Genomic DNA, 25047 nt, shown 5'->3' with positions numbered 1-25047 from the left:
ACAGGCATGATGCATGTCTGTGTGTGTGCATGCATGTCCATGTGTATGTGTGCATGTATTTGATGGCTGCAAGGCATATATTTGGAATCAGGTTCCTACATCGCACGGCCTGTCTTCCAATAATAATGATAGTGTCTTAGTCTGTTTGGGCTGCTATCACAAAGTACCAAAGACTCAGTGACTTATAAGCAGCAGTAATGTAAGTCTCATGGTTTTGGAACCTGAAAGTCTGAAATCAGTATGCCAGCATGCCTGGATGAGAGCTGTCTTCTGGGTCTGGGACAGCAGATTGCTGTCTTCAGACTGTTACATGAGGGAAAGACAGTAATAGAGCTCTCCCGAGACCCTTTTATAAGGATACTAATCCCATTCATGAGAGCTCCACCTACGGTTTATAACCCACATCATCTCCCAAAGTTTCTCCCATCCTTCTATCATTAAAAAAAAAAAAAAGAATTTCAAATAGAGATCACCCTCCATAATGTGGGTGGGCCTCACCCCATCAGTTGAAGGCCTGAATAGAACAAAAGGCTGGCCTCCTTAAACAAGAATTCTGCCAGGAGAGGTATTTAAACTTGAACTGTAACCCTAGTTCTTCCTGGTTTGCCAGAAGACTGCCCCTGGACTCAAACTGCAACTCTTTTCTGAGTCTCCAGTCTGCTTTTATGCTCACTATGTACCCACAATAGCATGAACCCTCTCTTTTTTAGAGATAGAGAAACACAGTGACCAGAGGGAGGGACAGAAAGAGGGAGAGAGAGAATCCCAAGTAGGACCCAACACAAGGTTCAATCCCACAACCCTGGGATAATGACCTGAGCTGAAATCAAGAGTTGGATGCTTAACCAACTGAGCCACCCAGGCGCCCTGGCATGAACCAATTTCTTTCTTTTTTTTAAATTTTATTTATTCATGAGAGAGGTAGAGACATAGGCAGAGGGAAAAGCAGTCTCCTGGCAGGGAGTTCAATGTGGGACTCGATCCCCAGACCCCAGGATCATGTCCTGAGCCAAAGGCAGATAGATGCTCAACCACTGAGCCACCCAGGTGTCCCCAATTTCTTAAAATAAATAGCTTTCTCTATGTATACACATCTTTTTCTCTGTAGAACTCTTAATACAAAAATCATTTTCATATTTTAAAAATTTCACATTTTCAAATTTCGAGATTTCCCAATATACATATATGTTAATTTAATTAATTTATATATTCATAAATTTAATTAATTTATAATTTATTAATTTATTTAATTAACTTATAATTTATTAATTTATAAATTTAATTAATATATATAAATATATATTTCTCCAAAATATAATTTTAGCCCTTTTTTTTGAACTTTGATTCAGAGTTCATGCTTCTTACTTTGCTTTTTCCTATGTCATCTGACATTTTGAAGAGACTTAGCCAACAGAAACAAGGTCCCACATTTTGGGATCTTTATGTTTTTCCTTGCTGCCATTGTTCTTGTTTTTCTAAGCCTGTGTGTTTCCAACGATCAGGAGGTTAGATGTTAAGCTTGATTTGACTCAGGTGTAGCACTTTGGGCAAGAATACTTCGTAGGCCCTGCAGTACTTCATTAGGAGCTATATCATGTCACATGATCCACCATCAGTGAGACTTCATTACATGGTAACTCCCAGATCTCTCCATGGTAAAAGTATTTTTTTCCCTGCCTCATGAAATACCCAGTGATATTTGGGTGAGGGTGGGGTGATACTTTGGTTTCAGTGCATATCCTGTTTTTCAACAATATTTCCTCTAATGATTTTATGCTCTAGTGATGATTCCTTTCTGAATTATTTGGCTCAACGTTACAAAATGGGCATTTTTTAATTCCATCATTCCCTCTTCTTTTTTAATTGGTTGTTTTCAACTTCCATTTAAAAAAGGAGAGTGTGTCATCTCATTACCAGAGGGTTGAACATACTTCCTCAAAGACTTATGCTAAATGCTTAACTTTCCCTTTAATTACTAATTTTGAGGATAAGGGATATAATAATCTCTTCATTGGTAGCCTATCTCTCACTGACACCACAATGAATTAATGGATTTTTATATATTCAGTGGTTACAGTCAATTATATTCATTATTCCTTTTGATGCTCAAATTGTTCTGAAACTGATTCCTGGGTCCTTGTGACATGTCTCCATTCTTTGAGAGCTTATTTTCTGACACGACAGGATGCATCAGGCTCACTGTGTACTTTCCCTAAGCCAGCCCTTGAGAAACCATTTCTCCAAAATAATATTTAGAAACCACAATCTGGTCACAGGTGTGCTCACTGGATATTTTTAAAATCATGTTTAAATGCATGGCTGAGCTGACATGTACATGGGTGTTTTTGAAGGCATCTAGACAGGTAAAGCTGACATATAACATGGACTTTAATGAGCCACGGGCACAGAGAACAATCAAAATTACTATTCAGTGAGCACTCAGTAGAAGATGTTAAATTTAAAGCAAACAACTCTCTCCACTCCCTCTTCAGTTGACCTCAAATCAAAACAAAACAACAACAACAAATTATATATATATATATATATACACATGTATATGTATATGTATATATATAAGATAACAGCATTTGAAAATTAAAAAAGAAAGTGATCAGCATACTAGAAAGTTTGAAGGCATCTCAGGTAATAAATAGGATCAGACTGAAATTAAAAATAGGATGAGGAAGACATAGCCCTTAACAGTAAATAAAAGTTCTGTTCTTCTAAAGATAACCAAGGGTTAGCTCCAGAATTCAACTCAGTAAAGGCAAAGAGCAAGGACGGACCACTTAATTAAGAGACTTTGTAAAAAAAAAAAAAAAAAAAAATACTAAGGTTTAAAAAAAAAAAGCAGGGGGATGGGGAGGCAAAGGAGAAGCAGCTCCACCCAGGAGCCATATGCACTAAGAGCTTTAATCCCATGATAAAGCCCTCTTTAATTTGTCTAATTATGCAAGTCCCAGACAGCTAGACTATTCCATGCTCAATAACCTACAGAGCCATGGCATGTCCTACTCACAGAAACATAGCCCTGCTCCCCATAAAAACACCTCTCATGTTGGAAGGTCTGCCAGAAAAACATAACACACCTACCACTATAAGTCATTCTAATCATTCAATAAGTACAAATCCTATGTCTAAGGATCACCATATATTGGAGGAAAACCAATAGCATCCATGGCAAAAATCAAAATGAATAAACAAAAAAATTAACCTTTTAGGAAACAAATAATTTAGAAACAAAAATGTAAACTATCCCAATTAGTTTCCTCAAGGAAGTTTAAGAGAATATTACATCCATAAAACAAAAAGAGACTATTACTAAAACAAACCACCAGAGAATAAGAGTTTGTGAAAATTAAAATTTTAGTTGTGATTACAAAAGAAAACAGTCAATGCACTGACTAAGAGAATAATCAAGCAAGATCAGGCTTAGTATTGGAAAGATTAAGAAATTCTCCATAATATAGAATATATATGTACATTTAACTACTATTACATATAAATTTGTATGTAAATAACTGTTTTTAATATTTGTTTGTTCATTTATTATCTATTTTTGCAACGTGGAGGTTCAATTCCAGAATGCCAATGTTAACCTAACAAACATTCCAGGAGGAGTTCATGATTAATGAAGGAAAAGAAATACTATTGACCATATGGGGGTCAGGGATACCAACACCCCATGTGGTCAAAAATCTGCATGTAACTTTTGACTCCTGAAAAACTTTTTTTTTAAGATTTTATTTATTCATGAGAGACACACAGAGAGAGAGAGAGAGGCAGAGACACAGGCAGAGGGAGAAGCAGGCTCCATACAGGGAGCCTGACGTGGGACTCGATCCTGGGTCTCCAGGATTACACCCTGGACTGAAGGTGGCACTAGACTGCTGAGCCACCCAGGCTGCCCATGACTCCTGAAAAACTTAATTGCTAATAGCCTACTATTAACTGGAAGTTCTATTGATAGCATAAACAGTTGGTGAACACATAATTTGTATATGTACTGTATACTGTATTTTTAAAGTAAGCTAGAAAATGTCATTAAGAAAATCATAAAGGAGAGAAAATACATTTATAATATTGTACTGTACTTAAGGAAAGAAATCCACATAAAAGTGGGCCTGCACAGTTCAAACCCATGTGTTTTGAGGATCAACTATAACCAAAAAAATAATAGAAACATTTTTAATTAAAAGGGCCTATTAGGTGTTCAGCTGGGTACGTAGCAGAAACCTGCATATTGATAATTCTAGTGAAATTTCAGGCTTCAAGGAAAAGAAGAAATCAAGAAATATTTCAGGGAAAAGATAACAATAAAAAAATAATATGTCAAGTAAATGAAATTAAACCTTGTCAGCAAAATTGGATGCTCAAGGGCAGTAGAAAATGCTATCAAATTTGAGTGGAAAAATAATTTTAAATAATAATTCTACATATAGTTAGTCTAAGAATAAAATCTAACAAAGTAAATGCATTTTAAAGACATAAGGACAAAGAAAGTTTACAAATAATCCCTACCTACCATGAATAAATAATGCTTGGAATATTACAAAATAAGGAAAAAATGCAAGAGGAATAATACCATAAGACAAGAAAGCATCAGCCTGAGTATGAACTAGAAGGATGGTCCTCAACCCTGTACAAGCATTAGAATCACATCTGAGCTCTTAAAAGTACAACTGTCCAAATGAGAAGATCATCCTGGATTCTGGCAATATTCTATTTCTTGGATTATAAGTACACAGAGGTGTTCACTTTGCAATGTTTAATCACAAAAAGTATGTATGCCTAATTTCCACCTCAGACTTATTTTTATTTTTTATGATTTTTTTAAATTTTTATTTATTTATGATAGTCACACAGAGAGAGAGAGAGAGAGAGGGAGAGACATAGGCAGAGGGAGAAGCAGGCTCCAGGCACCGGGAGCCCGACATGGGATTCGATCCCAGGTCTCTAGGATCACGCCCTGGGCCAAAGGCAGGCGCCAGACCGCTGCGCCACCCAGGGATCCCCCACCTCAGACTTATTAAACCAGAAAATCAAGGGGTTGACTCCAAGTGTGGGCATTTTTTAAAAAAGCTCCTTCGGTTATTGTAATTTGCATCCAAAATGCATTCACTGCCCCCAAAAGAAGCTAAAGTTAAAACAAATTAATATTTCGTGAACCCCTGATAAAGAAGATTAAGTTAATCATGCTCCTTAATTTGTAGCATATTAAAAACCCTCTTGTTTTATTCATTTTTTTAATAGATGTGTTCCTTACTGTCACCTCCTACTCTCATTCTCCATTCTTCCCCAACTATTCTATTGTTTAGTGTTTATCCTTTTGTTTATATGTTTTTCATCAAATATAAATTGTTATGTGTGCTTGCAATTTTAAATGACTTTGAAAGATATTTTGTTCAATATCTTATTCTGTTCCTTGAGATACCTACTGTCCAATATGATAAATCAAAAACTAGATTGTTTTAAAATCTATTAATATAAAATGTTTAACACCAAAATGAACTCCAAAACAAAAACTATTTTAAAATATTTAATTTTACTCTTGCACTGTTGGTGGGAATGTGAACTGGTGCAGCCACTCTGGAAAACTGTAAGGAGGTTCCTCAAAGAGTTAAAAACAGAGCTACCCTACAACCTAGCAATTGCACTGCTGGGGATTTACCCCAAAAATACAGACACAATGAAACACCAGAACACCTGCACCCCAATGTTCACAGCAGCAATGTCCACAATAGCCAAACTGTGGAAGGCGCCTCGGTGTCCATTGAAAGATGAATGGATAAAGAAGATGTGGTCTACACATACAATGGAATATTACCCAGCCATTAGAAACGACAAATATGCACCATTTGCTTCCACATGGTTGGACCTGGAGGGTATTATGCTGAGTGAAATAAGTCAATCGGAGAAGGACAAACATTATATAGCCTCATTCATTTGGGAAATAAAAAAATAGTGAAAGGGAATAAAGGGGAAAGGAAAGAAAATGAGTGAAAATATCAGTGAGGGAGACAGAACATGAGAGACACCGAACTCTAGGAAACGAACAAGGAGTAGTGGAAGGGGAGGTGGGTGGGAGGTGGGGGTGACTGGGTGACGGGCACTGAGGGGGCACTTGACAGGATGAGCACTGGGTGTTATGTTATATGTTGGCAAACTGAACTCAAATAAATAAATAAATAAATTTAATTTTAGATAAAAAACTGATCAAGGAAATAGAGTTTTCATTTTATGAAACATTAATTTTCAAGATGACTTCTTTCTCAGAAGGATCAAATTATTTTAGTTTGGGGGGGCATGTGGTACTATTGTGGCACATTATATGTAAGACATATTTAGTTATTATTCCACTTGTAAAGTTTTGAGTATTATAAAACTTTTGATTTCACATTTCGTCATATTTTGTGTCTAATTTGTATCTTATTTTGGACTAATTCTTATGTATGTTTTTAGCACAGCACAGCATAATTTCAAAGTCCATAGAATGGTCTTAGATTCCTATCTTGAATATGGAAACATTCTTTAGAAGTGATATTTTTTCTCTGATTGCATTGCTTTGCTGAAGAAATTTAGCATTCAACCAACAAATTTGTGATCTCATGAAGATAGTATATTAACAGTTTGAATCTGTCACAGGACAGGTATCATAATTTGATCTGAAATAGCACATATACTTGTGTGTACATACTCCAGTTACATACACACAGAATCATTTAATTGAACATTAAAATAGTAAAACATACGTAAAGCAGGCAAAAAGAATTAAGGATGTAAGAAGATACAAACTCTTTGGGTGTCTATAATATTCTGATCTCTTGTGAGCATATGTGGAAGGACAAAATAAAGTCTTCTATCCACAGATACTGAAAGAGGAAGAGCTTCCACCTGCCTCTGGGAGAGACAGCTGACTACTTAGCCAGAGATTCCTTAGGAGGTGGCCAAAATGGTCAGGCAATGAGCTCCAAGCTGAAGCTCCAACAAAAGGAAAAAGTAATTCATATGGCCATTCCAGTAGAGAGTTTCTTATTGAAATATCTACATAAATGAAAAGTTAGAATTGTCAAGTCCATGCTGTGCTTGGAAGATGATATGGAAGATGAAATAGAGGAAAATGTTTACAATGTAGAACAAAAATGCACATGGACATGTACATAACTGTCTGCAAACACAGGACTTTAAACCAATGGAAATCTGTATATTACTTTTTACCCATTTATTACTGAAAAATTGTTCATTGTTACCATTGGCGAAGAAATTAGAAAGGTGTTCATCTTTTAAAACTGTATTGCTTTTTCAATGGAAAAGTTCATTATCTAATCTATAGTCACAGGACTGTTACAAGGTCACAAATGTACATACATAGACAGAGAAGGCATGATCCATTTAAAAGAGAAACTTGGGGCAACGTTAAATCTGATGACCCTATTACCAAACTATACACCACATCATATGCATATCTTTACAGAGAAAAAAGAATGAAGATAGATATACCCCTACATATTCTTACACTACATTATTTGACTTAATCCATTTAATAACTCTGAAAGAAAAAAAACTCTGAAAGATACAAAGAATGAAGTAGTATAGATATGGTGATATATAGATATTGATACAGTTATAATATAGCCATCCCATAGCCCTGAAAGAGAACTTGCACTAGTTTTGAGTGTTCCATGTCATGGTTCAAGAAACTAAGACAGAAATGAACCAAATGATTTGCTCAAAGTCCTACACCTAGAGGCAGCGCGAGACACGGAGCCAGGTTGATACATTCAGTGTCATTCTGCTATGTATTTTATCTCATAACTTCAAATAACCAGAGGTAGTTTCTGTTTTATGTTCATTTACAGAGAAGTGGCTATTTCTCTGCCTTTTAAGCAACACCATCCTTGATAATAATACCCATGCTTGCAGAATAATAGATGCCCATGTCTTAATCCCTAGAACTTGTGAATACGTTAAGGTTACGGGACAAAGGGAATTTAAGGATGTTAATCAGCTGACCTTAAAATAGATCATCTTGCATTATCTGGGATGAGCCCAGGGAAATCACACAGATCCTTAAAAATGGAAGAAGACAGAAAGAGACAGTCAGAGGAAGCTGTAACTATGGAAGAATGGGGAGAGAGAGAGAGATGCAATATTGTTGGCTTTGAAGAGGATGGAAGGGAGCCCAAGCTAAGGAATGCTCTAGAAGCTGGAAAAAGCAAGGAAATAGATTCTTCCCTAGAAACTCCAGAAATGAACACACCCCTGCCAACACCTTGATTTTAGCCCAATGGGACACATGTTGGACTTTAGCTATAGAACTATAAGATACATTTGTGTTGTTTAAGCTTTTTATGGTAACTTATTCTAGCAATAATAGATAACGTAGATGATAGATAGATGATAGATAATAGATGATAACTTTATATATATATAAATGTTGTATATGATGTATATATATATATATATGTGTATATATATATATATATATATATATATATATATACATCTTATTTGCCTATGATAACAAACACCATTTCTAGTTCAAGTCACTGGAGATGGGCAATCCAGCTGTGGCTCCCACCAGTTCTGCTTGGCTCTACTCCATGACTTCTCTCATTTTAGGACCCACTACAAAGAAGTAACTACTATCTGGGTCATGTTCTTCTCAAGTAAAGGTGTCAAAAAAAAAAAAAAAACACACACACACACACAACCAAAACTATATAAGGACATTTCAAAGATTTCACTCAGATGTGGAATATGTCATACCTGCTCACATTCCACTGGTCAAAGTCAATCACATGACCAAACTAAAAGTAATGGAAATCTGTGGCTTACTTGGCAGAAAGGAAAGGGAAATGTAATTGATAATTATGTAATACAATGTGTCACAGATATGAAGAATAATGTACTTAAACTATGACATGCAAAGTTTTCCTATTCATCTTTCCTAAGCTAAATTAATCATTCCTGGGGAAGTTAAAGTAAGGTGTTCTGATGACTACTTTCCATAGATGCTCAAAGAGACAGAGTATGGCTGTTCTCAAGGGAAAAAACAGCATGGAAGCATCACTAGCTCCTCACTTTTTCATCTTCAGCTTCAGGATTAAAGTAAACCTATATGATGTAAAAAGACTTATTAAAGCTTTCTTCCTCTCTACATTATTTTCACTCAATATGTATTCACATGCTGAGCACTGTTCTAAATACTGGGAAGATTTTGTTGCAGAGAAGAAGGAAACAAAGGAGAGGGGAGCTTATGAGGTTGATCTGAGGCAATGATACAGAGTAAATTAAATGTAGTTTTACCTTTGAAAATAGCTTCATGTTTTGCATATTTATTTTCCTGGCAGGGCCTCTGCTATTTCCTCCAGCTAATCTCTAATGTCAGGAACTCATGCCACACCATGTCTGTCTTTCCAGGCCCCACCCCACCTAGTCCTCTCTCACCAGCATCCTATGCTCTCATATATCTCATGCCTCTTTCTGCTGTCAAAACCAACCTGTCTTTTGTTCAGTTGTGAGTAATTCTTAGTTGGTCCTTTCTCAAATCCCCTCTCCACCACACTACACACTTATCAGTAGTCACTTCTGGCAGCATGGACTCCTACAGATCCAGACCTATGTAACTCTAAAGGAAGCATGTTTTTGAGAAGGATACTACTTAACCTCCACTAACAAGTTTATCCAATAGACATTTATGAAGCTTGCATTCCATTGGAGGCGGTATGCAAGCAGCAGGGAATACAAAGTTAAAAAAAAATGCTCTTCCAACCCTGGACACCTCACATCCTTAGAGGGGAGACACCTATATAAACAAACACAAAAAATGCTGTTGTGCTGATTCAGAGTTGGTTGGACTTCCAATCCATGCTTTAACCTTGCCGTGTTCTTTTCTGGACATAGGCAGCCACGATCTGCAGGATGTCTGGATGCTCCATTAGCTGGCTTTCTGTTAGATCCAGCCAAAGGCAGGTGCTGGCTAGAGACTAGGAAGCATTTTAAAAAGATAAAAACATTAAATAAAAACTGAGGCATAGAGAATTCATAACTTGCTAAAACACCATCGTTACCAGGTGGCGGACATGCAATTTCAAACCTGGGCTAATCAATAAAGATTCCTCTTTATCAATATCCTATATTGAACACAGTAATCTAATACCACCCCATGCCACTTAACAGAGCTGTGAGGAAGTGGAACAAGGAGAGATGATAGATAGGTTCTAAAGAGATGTCCAGACACAGAGAAGATCCGAGAACATGTGGGAAGCAAGAGATAATAGGTCTATATGAGATTTCCTGTGCAGACTCCTAAAATAGTCAAAGAATAAGATAGGGGCACCCAGGTGGCTCAGTGGTTGAGCATCTGCCTTTGGCTCAGATCCTGATCCCCGGGTCCTGGGATTGGGTCCCACATCAGGCTCCCCACAGGGAGCCTGCTTCTCCTTTTGCCTATGCCTCTGCCTCTCTCTGCCGAGGGTGGGGGAAGGAAGGGTTTGGCCCTGCCAACCGTGGTGTGATGTGGTTCGATATGCTCCCAGGATCAGCGTCATGGCCATGTGCTTGGTCATCCCTGGCATAGCCACGGCGCACATCCACAGGTTCAGTAACAGGGGCAAGGAAAAAAGGCTTGCCTATTATCCATATCAGTGGAGTTTGATGCAAAGAGATAGGTGAGTCCCTGGAATTAATCATTACTATGTGTCAGAGGGTTTGGAGAATATCGATTAAGGAAGCATTTTCCTGTTTGATGAAAAATACCTCGGTTACAGCTCATCTACCCCTTCTAGAAGGTTATGCAGTGTATTAATGTAGTGCATAATAAAAACAAAAAGTAAAAGCTAAAAAAAAAGACATCTCTCTGCATGTCTCTCATAAATAAATAAATAAAATCTTAAAAAAAGAAAAGATCGAAGAGGGGAATTCGGGTTGAGACAGCGATGGGAAAGATGGAGTAAGTTAGAAGTTGCAAATAGAAGGTCCTTAGGGCTTATGCTGAGTGGAAGCAGGTAAGAGGACAGGAAGACAGATTAAGAGAAAAGCAAGAAAGGGGAGCATTATACAGATGCTCGCAAGGGGCCTTCCTGAGATGGAAGACCCTGCCAGCTTCATATCCCAGGGAGAGACCTTTGGGTCTGTAGCAAAATCTGAAGCAGGTCTACAGAGGCCTCCTTTCATGGCTTTCTGCTCGGCACCAACTCAATGGTGGGAATTGGTTACAGGATGGGCACTTTTCTCTGGACTCACGTGTGTCAGTAGTCCTCGCTATCAGTGATGAGCTTACCAAATAAAACAAATGCACTATGTGGGGTTGCACAGAAACTGCAAATAGACAACTAAGTCATTGTCTTTTTAGGTTCCATAGGCATTATTGATTGAGGAAGAACAACAGATGAAACGCAAATAGAATTATAACTACAGATCTATTGCTACACTACTGATATTATTCCGAGTACCCTTGTGTGTCCTCATTGCCTTGCTTCGATTTTCCCAGGCATTTGTTCCCCCGTGCACCCTGCCCTTTGATCACAATGTTCAAAATGGGGATGGCCATGGAAAATCAGTAGTACCTGCATCAGAGCAGCTCCAGCTGATTAACCTGTAATTAAAATAGGAAAGGAAGGACAATTGTACATACTTCTGTATCTCCATAAAATGCCACCACGGGAGGTACACAGGCCTGTATTGATTTGAGGGTCATGTTATTACACTGCAAGGAAGCCCTGAGAAACACTTCAATGCCGTAAATGTATCAAAATATGAATAAGTGAAAAGTGTCTCAATAGGAAGCACTGGCTGTGCACTAACACTCTTCATCTACACAAGACCAGTTCAAGCATCATGTTTAACCTCCTGGCCGGGCGCTGAGGCGGAACAGGCCAATGCTGGAGAACCTTAGTCTCTCACCCAGAACTTGTTCCCACAAAGAACAAAGGAAAGCACGGGAGTGAGTGGACACAGAGGGCTGTACACTACCACCGCCCCTCCTGGCTGTTGCACCAGTAGCTGTGACAAGCAGCAAGAATGAGGCCAGAAAACCCTCTTTCATCCAGTTGATTTTTAGCACCCGTGTATGCCAAATAATGTGCCAGGCATGAGGGATACAACGGTGAGCCCGTGAGGGATGGTTCTAGCTTAGAGACCGATGAGGAGACTGCAATTTAGAGAAATCATAGCTGGAAACTTGTCAGACGTCACCTAGCAAGTGGAAGCAGAGCCAAGATTCACACCAGCTTTCATCTACCCTTTAAAATTTATCCTTCAAGCACTGTCTCCTGTGACTACTTACTTCTCTCCCTTTGTCACTCAATAATTTTCTCTTAATTTCTCTCTTTTAATTTCTCTCTTTTAAATTTCAGGGCAACAAATTGCATGGGGCAGCCCATCCAGTTACCTAATGAATGTTTCTTTAAATATGAATTGGAAGGCCCCTGGACTTGTATCCGGTTGCAATTTTGTCTTATCTGCTGAGCAGTGTGGGGCTGGGTCTGCCAAGCCCTGGCTTGACTGAATTAATCAGCCCGAGGCTCTCCCAGGGAAGCCAGCAATTCTGCAGTGACTTTCCCCATACAGATGGCCCCTTAGTCAGCTCTGAGAATGCAGAGGGAAGTCTGGCTTGGCGTTTCAGCAGCAGACTGGGTGGACAAAGGCTTGGGTGGACACAGATGCCCAAGCAATTGTATTGAGTCTATTTCCTGTCATTTAAACCCAGTGTCATTTATTATTCAACTCAGAGTGTATTTTAGAGATTCAATTTGTAGGGTATATGACACACATAGTAAATTGGGATGTATTATCTCAGTTCATTTGCTGGAGGACAGGTGTTCACATCACAAGAACCAACAGCCCCATCGACCGTAATTGGTGCCTTGGCTGGCAGTCTGAGCCTAGAGGGCAGGACTAAAAGTGCATGAAGAATGAACTCATAATAATTTCCACACGCGGCATAGTGCATTTCACTTGAGGCTCTCAAAGCACATTTTAGGCATTCATTCCCTTCTCACTACAACACTGCCTGGGCTTGCTCTTGTTCTCCTGCCACAGCCAGGAAAACAAAAGCAAAGAATGGAAGACTCTCGTTCACAGGGGAAAATACAGGCAGGACAGGGATTAAAAACTCAGGAGGCCTGAATCCTCATTCTCTCTCCTTGGAATCCCCCTACTTCCATCTCCGTCTCATGTATTATTTAATGTTGTTAGCCAGGATATTATTAAGGAACCTAGACTGATGGATCCAATTTTGTTCAGGTTAATTAATTTCAAAATGTGTGCAAGTCTGCAAGCTGCACAAAATCACACTCGATACAAATTAAACACAGAAAATGATATATGTGTACAGTTCCCGTAATTGTTACCGTATGTGTCTGTCAAACGTATGTAGCATACAAACACTAATCACAACAAGCCACCCAACACACTTCCAGGAACACGCAGATTGTATGGTTAAGCATTCCTATGTGAAGAGAGGGGAGTCAGTCCGGGAAGGATGGAAAGATTTGTATGAAGCCAAGAAACTCCAGAGCCTAGGTGGTATCTTAACTACATATCTAATGTCATTGCAGAATACTTTGCATGCTAAATTCACTTAAAAATATGAAATTAGAAACCCCTATCCTTGTGGGTTTTGTTAATAATGAGCAGGGAGAAAAATGGAACTTTTGCCCTGGAGCTCAGGTGAAAAGACATAATTAAAAATACTGCCCTAGAAAAAGGATGCCTGCTTCCCAGGTGGCATTTGGCTTTTGCATACTTACAAATAGCCATCGCTCACAAAACCAACACACTCAATTAAACTCCTTCCACTTATCACAAACCCAGTGTTCTTCATTGTCAGTTGAGAAATTCCAAAGGATGAAATGAGTAAATGGAAAAAGAGATTGACTACCAATCTTCCCTTTTCAAGGATAAAGTTTGGAAACATGAAATAATATGAGTCTCTGATCTTTAGAAAATTAAGTTTGACCAATAACATGATGAAGGTGTGCAAGATCAGTACCCACAGCCATGCAGGTAGTACACAGCATAGCATCAGGGCTTCCCAGCACACCCCACACTGAGAATGGAGACCATGGCTTCAGAGGTAGTGCTCTACATTCTATTTGCAGAGGATAAAATGCTTTTTCTCTTAAGTCCAGTTTAGCTAGTTAGTTGACCCAGCCTAAGCCCATAAACAGATATAAAATCATCTAAAACTTTTCAGAGGGGAAGCAGTTGTCAGCTTTTGTTTGACAAAATACCAAGATATAATGAGTGATCTCTACCATCATGATGTTTTCAATGTGATTTTCATTTTACTCAAAAATGAAAGTGGAAAGGATGGAAAAGGACCACAGCACTACAATGTGGGGAGAAGAAGGCTCAAAAAGCTAAGGTCCTTGGTCCAACTGGTCCAAGTATTCAGAGGATCTAGAAAGGTGTGAGTATAAGGACCATAATTGTCCAACTTCCTACAAGTTCTTGGATTTCATACCATTGAGAGGTGTGACAACCCTGTTTCATGGGCTTTTCCCAAAGCTAGTTCATAGCTTAGTACGTTAAAGCTTCACTTGCAGAGTAAAACAGCATCTGCAGCTCTGGGATCAGATTGTCAACAAGAATAAAAAAGGAGTCAAGCCAGGGATTCACTGTCTCCTTAGCTTTATCCTCTGTTCTAATGACTAAGCTCTTGCTTTGTTCTGAAGACACTGTTCCCATCCCATAGTTCCCATCTACAATGACTATCTACTATATTTTTTGATGTCTCAGGTCCTGCCTTGAAATTTGGCATTCCTACTTTGCTCATTGCCTGGCCCCAGTCTCCTGCCAGGATCTGCCTGGTTCCTGGATGGTGGCCTCTTCCCGGTCACCACGATCTTTGGTTCTAACCATCCTGTCAGCACCTGCAGTGGTTATAGGGAAACCAATTCCTCAACACAGGAGAGGGGAATTGACAAATCAAAGCAGGGAGCAGGAAAGAATCTATAGTACCATATTATTGCTGATACTAATTTCTGAATTTTTTTCCCCGTGGTCCTTGCCTTCATCCTGTTTCTCAGTGCTTGAGACAAAAGTGATCATTTAATTCGTTTCTAGGCTATATGTGCCTTTTTGTTGATTCCTTCTCTTCCATCAAAGAACACATTTATCTTCCACTCATTAATTCCGCTGGTGTGGATTTGCAAGCATATGTTCACTGGAAGAAATTTAAATGATTGTGACCTTAAATTCAAGAAAACAAAAACCCTAGCCATTTAAAGAATTTTAACATAGGGTGCTAAGTGTCTGTTAGATTATCTAAAGACCAGTCATATCTTTATTCACTCTGAGACTAACACATGTCAAATAGATTTTGACAATTTCTATTTCCATTAAGAACAGAAGATTGCCTGTTACCTGCTTGTAACATCTAGAACGGTGCCTGGCACATAAAAGGCCCTCACTAAATATGCTGATTGAATAAATTAGGTATATTAAAAGTATTTGGATAAAGATTTCTTCTCTTCTCATTGTTTTCTTTTCTTTTTCATGCCTTCCCCACAATATGAGCCAGAGGTTTCCATTCAAAGGGGTGGTGAATGTCAAATGAATGGGTTGATGAATAAGAGATCCTATAACAAGGCAGCCCCGGTGGCTCAGTGGATTAGCGCCGCCTTCAGCCCAGGGTGTGATCCTGGAGAGCTGGGATCGAGTTCCACGTCAGGTTCCCTGCATGGAGCCTGCTTCTCCCTCTGCCTGTGTCTCTCTCTCTCTCTCTCTCTCTCTCTCTCTCTCTCTCTCTGTCTGTCATGAATAAATACATAAGATCTTAAAAAAAAAAAGATCCTATAACAGCAGTTATAAAATATCTATATGATATGATCTCAAGTGTGTCTAAACACACATATGAAAAAAATAAAAATAAACACACATATGTTAGCATAAAAAACATTGTAGTGGGGAATGCATCAGGACAGGAACAGCAATCATCGCTGTATGGTATATTTTTCCTATTTTAATTTTTTCTAAAATTAATATGGATAACTTTAATTTATATTACAAAAATCACTACAGTCATGATAAAAGGAAATTAAATAACACCAAAGTTATTTAAATATAAATTTTGTTTTCATCTCAAATCCTACTCCCCAAAGCTAAATATAACTAACTGATATGGACACAAACAAATAATATATAAAATAGTTCAATCATAATATATATACCATATTGTATTCTGCTTTTTTGTTCAATGAGATGGTGTGTGTGTATAAATGTATGTATGTTGTATATGATCTATGCCAGATATATAAATATTTCTTACCCTATTTTAACAGTTACTAATTATTTCATTGAAATTGATGTACCTTCATTTATTTATTTTTTTTGAAGTGGGGAGAAATTTTATTATTTTTTTAATTTAATTTTATTTTTTTTATTGGAGTTCAATTTGCCAACATATAGCATAACACCCAGTGCTCATCCCGCCAAGTGCCCCCTCAGTGCCCATCACCCAGTCACCCTAACCCCCTGCCCACCTCCCTTTCCACTACCCTTTGTTCATTTCCCAGAGTTAGGAGTCTCTCATGAGCTGTCACCCTCTCTGATATTTCCCACTCATTTTCTCTCCTTTCCCCTTTATTCCCTTTCACTATTTTTTATATTCCCCAAATGAATGAGACCATATAATGTTTGTCCTCCTCCAATTGACTTACTTCACTCAGCATAATACCCTCCAGTTCCCTCCACGTGGAATCAAATGGTGGGAATTCCTCGTTTCTAATGCCTGAGTAATATTCCATTGTATACATAGACCACAGCTTCTTTATCCATTCATCTATCAATGGACACCGAAGCTCCTTCCACAGTTTGGCTATTGTGGACATTGCTGCTGTGAACATTGGGGTGCAGGTGTTCTGGCATTTCGGTTTGCCCCAAAGATACAGATGCAGTAAAACGCCAGAACACCTTCATTTATTTAATCAATATTTTTTTGGGCAAATGATTAGGCCCTTTTCAACTTTTTGTCTGTAATAAACATACAATCTCACACTTGTTCAATGATTTTCCTATATTAAATTTCTAAAAACATATTTATAATACAAATGGTCTAAACATAGTTAAAGATTTTGATGTATTTTGTCAGATAGTTTTCCAGAAATGGCATATTGATGTGCATTCCAATTATGTGTAAGATTTTTGCTTCCCTAAAACACTTACTAAAATCAAACATTATAAAATATTTTAATCTTTGTTCATCTGATAATTTAAAGCAGTTAATTGCTGTTTTAACTTATAATTCTTTGGTTATTATATCATGTATCTTTTCATTTTTATTAGATATTTGTTTTATTGTGAATTACAAGGGTATATCTTTTGCCCATTTTTTCTCAGAGGTATTTATTTATTTATTTATTTATTTATTTATTTATTTATTTATTTATTTTACTGATTTATAAGAGGCCATTATTTTAGAAGTATAGGAACTCTATTCCTGTTATATGTTGCAGATACCTTTCTCAATATTTCACTTCATTTGAATATTTCATTCTCTCAGTTTATTTTTATTTTGTCATTTATAAACTAGTTCTTTTTACACTATGCAAATTGTTAATGTTTTTATTTCATTGTCTTTGGGTTTTATATTTTACTTAAAAAGTACTTTCTAAAAAAAAGTACTTTCTATTTTAAGAATTTTTAAATATTCTCCTATAATTTTCTAATACTTTTAATTTTTCTAATGTTTTCTATATTTTATATTTATTAATCCAACTAGAATTCTGCATGTTTATATAAAAAGTCTGAATTAAACTTTCTTGTCAAATGAAGATCCAATTGTGCCAACACCGCTTATTGAATAATATATTTACTTCACTGAATGTTTTTGAGCAAGGAAGTGGCAAAATCAAGTTTTAGGTAGACAAATGAGGGCTGGAAGAGAGATGCTTCAGGGCGGATAGCTGAGATTTGATGTTTTCTGGCTGTGAAAAAACAATATATAGGTCACAGTTCAGTGAAGACTTGGCCAAACAGGCATGTTTAGGTGTTATATAGTTATTCAAACCCAAAACATAAACATTCATTTGCAAAAAAATTACACGCATAGCTCAAAATATTTAAAAAATCAACCAGAAGTGGATCATAATCTGAAGACTATAAATTTTTACTTTATTTTAATGGAATATACTGTATTTATTTTTTTTTTCAAAGGGAGCATAAAGAACATTTTGAAATCAAACAAAATATTCTCTAATCTAATTTTTGGTGGATATATGACTGTTTACATTTGTCATATTTCATCAAGAATGAATTTTACTGTATTTAAATTATATCTCAAAGAATCAGACCTTAAAAATCAGATAAGGGAGACATTTTATAAGAAGAAAACAAAAAAGGATGATCAGAGGAAGTAAAGGTTAAGCTGGGGCCAAAGGATGAGTAGAAATGAGCCAAGAGTTCAAGCCAAAAATGCTTGAAGCAAAGGGAATAATTTGGGCAAAATCACTAAGGAGGGAGGGAGCATTTAGATATTAGAAAAAGTAACCTGAGGTCAGTGTGATACAGGAGGAAAGTGTGACAGTGTAATGTGGGAAGAGAAAAAGCACCAGATCATACAGGGTCTTGTACGAACTACTTCAGACTTTAGAGTTTATGATAACTGCAATAGAAATCACCAAAAGATTTTAATTAGAGGAATAAGGTGATCTGACATAAATTGTTAGATCATCCTAGATACTTTGGTGAGAAGGACTGGTAAGGGCAAAAGTAGGTGCAGAAAACAGATTAGGAAAACGTTGCAAAGACAGATATGGGAGCTTAGGCCATGGTAGGGCTGATGTAGAAAGACAGAAGGAGTCATGTTTGGGACATACTTAGATCCTCAACTCCCATCAGCTATGAAAATGGAGTTAATAATAACATCTATGTCATGGAGTTGTTGTGACAACAAAATGAATACAATTATTTGGCAATTTTGTTCAACATATTATAAATGTTCAGTACATGTTGGCTGATGTAAATGATGCAAATAAAATAAATATAGCTTTCTCTGTTTCTGCTTTCAACTCCATCCAAGTTGCCTGGGAGGCTGTCAATGCCTGTACCTCTCCTGTCCCCACCCAGCCTTACTAAGATATAATTGACAATTACATAACATTGTGTAAATTTAAAGTATACAATATATTGATTTAATACATTTATTTATCACAAAATTATTAACACTGTGGTGTTAAGACTTCCATCACTATGATGTCTTTACCATGTCTATGTGGAGCCAACCCAGTTCTTCCTTGGTGATAACTTTAGTGCTGGTTGGCTTTCTCCCAAGAATGTGTACTAATGTGTAATCAAAACCATGCAAGAGCCAGATCTACACTTCCAGTTACAGCTTACAGACAACGAGGTAGTATCTATGTAGTTTTAAACTGACCTGGTTACATTTGCTTTGTTTTCTTCCTGTTATCGAACATTTGAGTTTTTTTTTTTTTTTTTGCAAGGATGGTATGGTGCAAATCTTTTTTCCTTAATTATGTGTGCTTACTGTTATAGGAACATCAAATCTATTTTTATTATTTTTATTTTACTCCCTCCAAAAAGGCCATTATAATCATAGAAATATAAATGATACAGGGCCTGGACAAGAAGAATGAAAGTGAGAAAGATTAATATGAATTTGGAAAGAAGACTCAAGGAGACTAGGTGAACAATAGAATACAGAAGACCATGAATATGAGAACGTCAAGGACAAATTGAGTTTCCATTCCTATTGGCCTGGGTGAAATCCGTCACCACTGATATTGAAAGAAAAGTCAGGAGAGGATTCTTTTATAGGAAAGAAAATGAATTCTCTTTAGAAACATTAAGGGTGAGATAACAATAGAATTTTCAAGTAGATGTGTTCAAGGGCAGTTGTAAGCTATCAAAGTACTTAGTCCACTTGAGTGAGCACTTTAATTTTTTTTTTTATTTTTTTTTTAGGATGCTGAGACTACACAAAGCCTCCTGGAGAATGAGAGAGAGCCTGGAGAATGAGAGGTCCAGAAATTGCCCAGCAACTAGTTTGGTAGACGGAAGATAATTTGAGTACCAGGCAAGTTAGAGACTGGGTAATAAATAAGCAAAAGTTCAGACAGATGAGTTGGCTTAACAAGATAAAACTAGTAGAAACCCGGTGCAGTTCAGAGCCAGAGTTTCAACATTTAGGAGAATTAAGAGTAACTATTTGGACAGCAAACAAGGACTTGGACTTGTGTGTACCGTTATAGGATATGTATCAGAAAGATCCAAATTAGTATCCTCCTCAATCAAATACAGCAAAATTCACTACTCTGTCTTATCCCCTAAACATAATTTTAAGTACCCACTTGACAGTGATGAGCTCTAAAAGATAAAATAATTTGTGACATTCCTTTAAAGGAAAAAAATTAGCTTCCATTCAAAAATTGTTTTTATGCTTAAGATCTGTACTTAGCTTTTGCCTCAGAAAATCAGAAACTAAAAGCAAGAGAGTTGAAATCTTCACTTTACTGATTTATTGTCCTTCAGTATTATTTGATGGTAGTTTTATTCATGAATTCCTTTAACTTCAAACATTACGTCTTGGTTTTCAGTGGTATTTGTAGCATCTCCCAATTTAGATTCATCTTCAAATTTAATTGACATGCTGGCTGCTCCCTCCATAATTAATCCAGCTGTTAAATAAGACAGGTCACAAAACTCGTATCACCAGCCATCATACCTTAACTGGAAACATTGCCATTCGTTATTATCTTTATTGTTTATTTTTCATTCAGAGTTTAGTTCTTGAGATGGTACTTAAATCTCATCCAATCTCAGTAAACTTACAAATAGATTTCACAAGATACATGGTCCTGATGTTATTCAAATCGTGGCTTATGCGATATCCGGGTGGCTTAGTGGTTAAGTGTCTGCCTTTGGCTTAGGTCCTGATCCTGGGGTCCTGGGATCAAGTCCCACATCAGGGTCCAGGCAGGGAGCCTACTTCTCCCTCTGCCTATGTCTCTGCCTCTCTCTGTGTCTCTCATGAATAAATAACTTTTTTTAAAATCATGGCTTAGTATGTGTTTGTTATTTCCCCTTTTAACAGAATCAGAAAGACAATTGCATTTTCCAGATATGGTTTATCCTTTAAAAGAGTGGCATTTATAATTTTTAAACAATTGCCAAGATAAATCATTAGTACTTGGTTACATGCATTGTTTTTATGTGTTTTTGTTTAATATTTGTAAATTTCACCTACTAAACAAAATTTGTGCATTTTTAACTCTTTCCTTTATGCATTTATCAATGTGTTAAATATCTACTAAATTGAGACCATTCTCCTTTTCTTTTTACTTACAAATATTTTATTTTAAAAAATTACTCAGGGGCCCCTGGGTGGCTCAGTCAGTTAAGCTTTCAGCTCTTGATTTTGGCTCAGGTCATGATCTCAGGGTGGTGGGATGAAGCCCAATGTCGGACTCCACATTCAGTGGGGCATCTGTTTGAGATTCTCTTCCTCTCCCTGTCCCTCCCACCACTCTCTCTCTAAAATAAATAAATAAATCTTTAAAAAAATAAAGAGCAAAATATTATAATATTATAAAAAATCAAAATTTTCTAAGAATATTTGTTTAAATATATGAGAAAATATAAAAAGCATACCACTTCCTAAGAAAGTGAGCTGCCTCATTTTTATTGCCACTTTAAACACTTTATTTACATCGGTTTGGTGAACTAGTCTTATTTTTTATTAGGAGCAATTCTTTTTATTATCAAATAGCTTTTAATATAACAAATCTAAGTAATTTTCTCTGACTTCAAATTTTTAAAATTAAGCTTGTTCTATCACATAATGTCCGAAATTTTCAGACTATTTTAAGCCAAAATCCAACATGTGTTCCATGAAAACTGGAAAGGTTTATCAATATTATTATGCTATGTGTAAGTTGAAATTTGAGGGTGACAAGATAGAAATATACATATGAAAGTCAAAAACAAATAACATGAATACAATAGATATTTCATGGAATAGTAAGAATAACAATGACCACTCACTAGATATTTAGTATATGCCAGACGTTCATCACAACACTTCACATAAATTATCTCATTTAATATAGTCATATTATTTTATAATTGTGGGAACCAAGAGTCTGAGACATTAGATAATCCAAGATTACTCAGCTTGTAATAGCTAGAACTGAGGATTGATTTTAGGTCTGTCTCCTTCCAAAGCACAGGTTTATAACCACTCTGCCATACTATTTTCATTGTGAAGAGAGTGGTGTTCCTAATTCGATGGAGAAGTAACAAAAGAGTATCTGCAATAAGACTTATATATCCCAAATCACTTAAGTAACTGAGATGGTTCAATTTAAAGTTTAGCGGAAAATGCAGCCTCTCTGTTTTATGGCCTTGGCTTAAAATTCTCCATATATGTCCAGAATTCCCTCAGGACTCTTGCTTGTTGTATTCAAAAGATCAATTCAATTTGCTTTTACTTCATCCCTAGAAATGAAACTCAAATCTAACCTTCAGCAGGGGAATGCCCCCATTCAGGATCTGATTCCCCAAGAACATGGTCCCATTAACTTGCTTTCTCTCCTACCAAAGGTAGCATAGAGACCTGTGTTACGCTGCTGCTGCCCTGTTGGAATATCATGACTCCAACTGGCCTCAGATACTAGGGCTGAGACAAAGCCTCCTGCTCTGGTAACCTTCACTATTCCTGATGCAGATTTCTGTCCAGCAGAGAGTCATGCCTTTAGATGTGATTGAAGATGATTCTCATTTCTGTATTATGTTCATTCAAGCACATGGTGCTCAGTGCAAAATTGGCTATGATGCCCAGTATTGCAGCCCCTTTTATTCACCCGCAAAGAGCTTCCCCAGGGCATGAGCCTACTACCTACAAGGATACCCTATCAGAACAAGCCCCAGAACCAGATCTACCCTTTGATTGCCTTATCAGCACTGCAAAGAATGAAGACAATGAGACTGGATTGACTATCAACAGGGAAGTGGAAGATTCTTGGAGAACATTACAATATCACATTGGAATTTATGTGATGTAGAGAAAAAATACTGGCTGTGGATCTACTAAAACCAAAGCTTTGGGCAAGCAGAGTTCAAAATTCAAAACACCACAGAGAAAAGACACTAAACCTCAAGTAGGATGAGAATCTCTAAGCTGAAATTGACATGAAGAACTGGCTCCAGTGGAAGAAAAATAAGCATATGTGTTTAAGGGAACCAGAGAGACAGCATTAGGAATGTTAGGGTAAATTCTCATACTCAGAAGATAAGAACAGAACATGGAAACGTCACAAAAAAAGCTCACTTAAAATCAAAAGTTTTTAAGAACGTACAAGAGAGGTTCAGAAAGGCTAAAGCCCAAAATGACATGAGACTTAGGAGAGAAGGGGACAAGAAAAATGTACACGGCTTAAAAAAGAACTTTGAGATATGACTTACATATGGTAAAGTGGGGACAGACTAAGTATACAGCTTGATGAACTGTACATACATCTCTATTTAGTAATCACACCCAAATCAATATGTAGAACGTTCCCAACACCCAGGTGACCCTCCCATGCTTCCTCTCCAAGTCAACAGCCCTCCAGAAGAAATCATCATCTTGATTTCTATCACTGTGCATTAGTTTTCCCTAGTTTTGAAATTTCAGATAAATCATACAGCATCTAGTTTCGAGGTTTTGTTAGCCACAAGAATATCATTTTCATGAGAGTTACCTATGGTTGGGTTTAGCAATAGTTCTTTTCCATTGTTGTAAAATATCCCTTTTAATAAATACACTACAACTTAGGTATCCTTTCTATTTAAGCTGACACCTGTAACTAACAAGGCACGTCAGCTGCCCCATTCTCCCCTTCCTACTCTGCCTGCCACCCAGCAGGGGTGAAAAGCAGGAAAGCAGGAAAGCAGGAAAATGGGAGGCACACAGCAGTCTTCTGTTTAGAGTAATTCTGAAATCTTGGGATGTGGTGTTCTTCTATTCTCGAAGTGTGGGAAATAGTCTTTGATTAGACCTTAGTTTGGGTTTGAGGAGTAGCTCCCCAGTGCACTATTGTCCATAGCTGTCCATTATGCTCCTCTTCCTTTTCCTCCCTGGCCATATCTCCCAGAATTAAGCACCTTTCTCAGCCTGCCTTATTCTCAAAGATCTGGGGCCCGAGGTTAGTTTATGGCTCAAACAGTCACGTCAATATTTGTCCTGGTGTTTCTTTGGCAGTAAAATCCTTTCAAAGATAGACTTTTTAATCTATTTTATTTTCTTCGACAAGCCAATAGCAGCACCAACAAGTCTTTTCAAGACATGGCTCTAGACTTAATTATAAGTTTAGCAGTTCCTGGGGGAGCCAATTCTTTAGTTTCTTTGCCCTGAGACATCTAGTCCAACTGAAAGGACTAATAACTAACTGTTATCTTAATCAATTTATTTTGACAAAGGGCATGACAGCTGTACCCATGGTTTTGGTTTGCCTGTTAAAGATGAAAAGAAGTTTACTCTTCTAACAAAGCAATTTATGTCATCTTCATACTCCCTTTCATCTTTACATTTAATGTGGCAAATTCATTTTACAGATCATTTCTGCCTTGTAGATTCTTGTAAACACAGCAAATAGCAAACAGAACACATTATGGATACCAATATTCTTTCCCTTCACCTTTTCCTAAAGCCTTAAGCTCTTTCAGTATCTGCTTTCCAAATTACATCAGTGGATTGTTTGACCAAAAATAGTGCCTTTATATAATGTGAGTTGACATCTTTCTAGTCTCTCAACACAACTTCCTTGCCACCCACTGTTGGATCCTACAATCAAAATCACAAAATGTTGGTGTTTTATTATGGCAGTACCCCACTTCTATAAATTTTTGTACTGGAGAGTGTGGGATGTTATATAGTAGTAACCTAAAACTCTAAACCTCAGTGGTTTTAAAAAAAACAGTGAAATTATATATCATATCGTATATGTCCACTGTGAGTCAATTTGTCTATGTGCCCTTCATTCTGGTATCAAGGCCAGTTGAGAAGTCCCTATGTGAAACGTTGATACTCTTGTGGCAAGCTGG

General features: G+C 37.1%; 1 protein-coding gene and 1 pseudogene across 1 annotated transcript in view; one reads left to right on the top strand and one right to left on the bottom strand.

The window, feature by feature from the left end:
• NOL4 (nucleolar protein 4) overlaps positions 1 to 25047 on the bottom strand; it is a 522070-nt gene that overhangs the window by 412678 nt on the left and 84345 nt on the right. The window lies entirely within an intron of this gene.
• LOC112647889 (NADH dehydrogenase [ubiquinone] 1 alpha subcomplex subunit 1-like) lies at positions 10520 to 10810 on the top strand (annotated as a pseudogene).

Source organism: Canis lupus, chromosome 7 (assembly GCF_003254725.2).
Source record: "Canis lupus dingo isolate Sandy chromosome 7, ASM325472v2, whole genome shotgun sequence".
Taxonomy (NCBI): domain Eukaryota; kingdom Metazoa; phylum Chordata; class Mammalia; order Carnivora; family Canidae; genus Canis; species Canis lupus.
This window is presented reverse-complemented; position numbering and strand designations above follow the sequence as displayed.